The following is a 4,102-nucleotide window of genomic DNA, read 5'->3' as shown; positions in this document are numbered from 1 at the left end:
GAGTACAAATTACAAAGAGAATAATCAAAGAACAATCTCTCTCTCTCTCTCTCTCCCTCTCTCTCTCTCTCTCTCTCTCTCTCTCTCTCTCTCTCTCTCTCTCTCACTCACCCACTCTTCCTCTAACTCATCACAAAATCCCGGTACAACTTGAGATAACTAAACCGGAACCAATTAACCATTGCTTTTTCGCTAATGAGCCTAACCAAACTGGTTCAGATAAATAACTAAGGTTAACTGTCAACATTACCTAACCAAACACGGAATAATACTTGAAGATTGTTGATTCCATACAATACTGATAATCAAGAGAGAAAGGTGAACTCAAAGTTCTCAATTCCTCAAATTTAAAACCAAAAAATAACATAAGACAAATACTAAAAAAACCAACATAACACAAAGCCCAATAAATAATAAAAGATAGTGACGACGCGATGCCTCAGATGAGCTGAAGCAGCTCGCCGGGAAGTCCACTCGATGCCGGCGACGATTATCAACAAAGAATGCCACGAAAGTAGCAAACAGCATGGCTCCTATAATAAATGGGAATCCACAGACGTATACGAATCCTGATATATATCGGAATCGGCTATCTGGAGTTGGGAATATAGTTTTGTATGAAAGTAACATAGAGAGACCTAAAGCAGCCGTTGAACCATAGATGAACCTCCATGGGGAGTCCAGCTATGAGGATTATGATCACATATAGTGATAATAAGAAGGCAAGGCCGTTGAGGGCAATAAAAATTAAAGCAGAATCGAAATCCATAGTCATCTCCCCAGCAAAGTGTTTGAATTTGAATCGAAATCCATAGAAATCCTCATCTTCAGGATTTGAATTTTCCTGCCAAATTCCACCGGGAGGACTGAGACAAGCCTGGTATGTAGCTGTTACTATCAGTGCAGCCACCACAAGTATTGCATCGTGGCGGTTGCTAGTGTTTAGAGACATGTCTCCGGTCATGCTCAAATTGCTCATCCCCAAGAGATTGTTACGTCTCTCAATAAACGACAGATTTTTGCTCAAGTATTCCGCAAGGGTAGTTGTGGAACGACCAAGTAGTCTTTCTTTAGCGTTGTGGAGAAGTCTGCTTTCTTTGGGGAAACAAGGAGATTGGTGAGTTTGAAGTATGTCCATCGCAGTTTTGCCATCCAAGTTCTTGGCTTTTACTTTAACAATTTTACGCAGCAATTTAATGACCTGAAAAAATCGAGCACGCCTCACGCATAGTTATTAGGATAAAGAATCCAACATTGATAACTTATCAGAATACGAGCCATAAAGAATATATACTAGGGTCAAGGAATATCCTCCTACTTATAAACACAGGCACCCATGTAATTTCACAAAAACTAAATCGAAGAAAGCAAAGTCCCAGATCGAGAGAGCATATCTCTCTATTTTAATGTACAAACAGCAATGTCTGAACAAGAATTTTGAGGAAAAGCAGAAACTAAATGATAAACAGAGATACATTTACCTCAGTTTGATTCATTGATGCAGCAATATGGAAGACCGTGTTACCATCTTCATCCTTCCAGTCCAAGATTTCCTTCCTGTTTTCTCTCTTGACCCATCCATACAGAACCTTAAATGCCAAAAGCTGCTGATTCTTCACGGCAATGTGCACAGCTGTCTCACACTTAGTCGTCAAATCTTCTATGGAAGAAGGGCAAGCGAACAAGAACTCACTCAACAACTCTGCATCGCCTAGTTGAGCCACATGATGCAAAGGAGTATTTCCTCCTATTCCCTTGATGCTTACTAAGCTGCTGTCAATTGCCACAAACCCTCTCGCCATTCGAATGTGGTTGTTTTGCAGGGCTAAATGCAACGGGCTGAAACCTGACACGTCCAGCTTCGAAGCAAACGACGGCTTAATAATCATCAACTCCATGGCAAAATGAGTTTGCCCTCTTTCAGCTGCAATGTGTAGTGGCGTCTCACAAAAGGGCACTTTATCAAAGTGACCTAGAATGTCTGGATCTTCTGCTATCAACTGGTAGAGTCTTCCAATATCTCCATCTTGAGCCGCCTTCTTCAGTTTCTCATAGATATTTTCATCTTGAGTGCTCGTACTCGAACTCCCACTCAGATTTGCAGCTACCATATCTGATACTTCAACGACATCCACAACAATCGACATAACTTCTTCACTGGTCACCAAGGCTTCTGCTATCTCCACCGTTCTTTATTTATTATTGGCTCCTGGAACACAGTCTCCAATCAAGTATATAAAAGACACTGATAATTATAACTATCATGTATTTATAAAAGACACTGATAATTATAATTATAACTATCATGTATTTATTCATCATCTACATATAATTATAAAAGACACTGATAATTATAAATAAAAGACACTGGCATTTCAAAATGAGTGATCGAGACATCGCAAAAGAAATTGAGGTAGGTTCCACATTGAGTGGTTGAATTTGAAACCTATCATGTCTTTTGTCTCTCTCATGTCAAATCTTGCAAGTACAGCACTATTTGCCAGACAAAGAACTAACACTAGAAACCAAATACTACAAAAGAAATTAAGAAGACAAAAAAGCTGATAATTATGAATAGGTTTATAATTTTTAAGACGTTTAATTTTTTTTTAACATATTTAAAATTTCTTTTTCTGCAATAAATAAATTTATAAAATTTAAACCTTGTAAAAAACAAGAAAACACAAGATGCACCACTGAAAGTAACACATGAACGTTACACAAAGGATTATAACAGAGCAATGAACAAATAAATTATGAACAGTTGTATGGTATATCATTACTTCAAAGAATGCTAGCATATGAATATATCTTTCCAATAGAGATTGGGTCCATGGCTGTTCCACTCGGATAATACTTCTCTGGGACATTTCGTCGAACAGTATACTTGCATTAGCCATAAATAGCAAAAACTTGTGAGTTTAGACAAAAGTAACACAAACGCATGGATTCTAATCTGATTCCAAATATCTAGGTTATGATTCCAAAACATGCTTCTCACACTTGAATCTCACACCCTTAAGAACACAAATTGCGACCAAAGAAACAGAAAATGTAACAGAGATAGACGCCGAGATAGAGACCAAAGAAACAGAGTAATGCGTGAGGAAGAAGAAGAAAGAAGAAGTTTGACACAAGATCTTTACGTCTTGGCTTAAAGAATGAGAGAGAACAAATTACAAAGAGAGAAATTAAAGAACAATGAATCACCCACTCTTCCTCTAACTAGGGCCATCATCTCGTATAGCACTCATTAAAACTTTTTAATTTTCTATCTCTCTCATTCATCTCTTATCTCCCTCAAAAGATTAAATTACCATTTCTTAAACAATTTTTTATAAAAATTAATTCAAAAAAGATAGAAAAACTATTTTTTCTGACCCGTTTTTTTAAAATAAATCCGACTGATTTGGGCATTCCTTCTTTCTCTCTCCTCTCTACTCGAGCTCCCTCTCTCTTGCTCGGGCTCTCTCTCTGGTCCGCTATCACCACCAATGTTGGAGAGATTGGGCTCCGGAATTTGACCCAATGCCACCTCCATCGCCGTCTATTTCTTTCACCATTGCTGTTTTTTTCCTCTGTTGAGCTGTCCTAGCCGGTAAGTTTTCCAGACTTTTTATATTGAATTGAACATATGTTGAGCTCATTTTTGTATGCACATTGAGGGTTTAAGCTTTGATTCTAGATTGATTAGGACTTCAATTTAATTATATAACTAGATGATGGCCCAATTCATAGTGCATGTTAAGTAATTGGTGAGAACATCCGGCTCTTGGAAAAAGAAAACTGGGTATAACTACCAATACTGGGAAATATAGTATAACTTGTAAAACTGGTATTACTAGAAGTCGAGATTTATCGAGTAAAACTTGGTGCAACTAGTATTACTATGTATAGTGAAGGTATAACTCTGGATTACTAGTATTACTGATCAAGTGTTCTGTATTGTTTTGACAGATACAATGAGCAAAACTGTCAGCATTCATTTTAAATGCCAAGGTCACATGTATAGTTTACTGTTGAAGACACCTGTGAGGGAGATAACTCTGTCGATGATAGAAGGTAGGATATACAAAAAGCTTGCATTAGATGAAAGTAAGAT

General features: G+C 37.5%; 1 pseudogene; it reads right to left on the bottom strand.

Moving 5' to 3' along the window:
- Positions 1 to 319: 319 nt before the first annotated feature.
- On the bottom strand, positions 320 to 2,378 carry LOC18014993 (annotated as a pseudogene).
- Positions 2,379 to 4,102: the final 1,724 nt, after the last annotated feature.

The sequence above is a fragment of the Eutrema salsugineum genome, unplaced genomic scaffold (assembly GCF_000478725.1).
Source record: "Eutrema salsugineum unplaced genomic scaffold, Eutsalg1_0 scaffold_3, whole genome shotgun sequence".
Lineage (NCBI taxonomy): Eukaryota > Viridiplantae > Streptophyta > Magnoliopsida > Brassicales > Brassicaceae > Eutrema > Eutrema salsugineum.
This window is presented reverse-complemented; position numbering and strand designations above follow the sequence as displayed.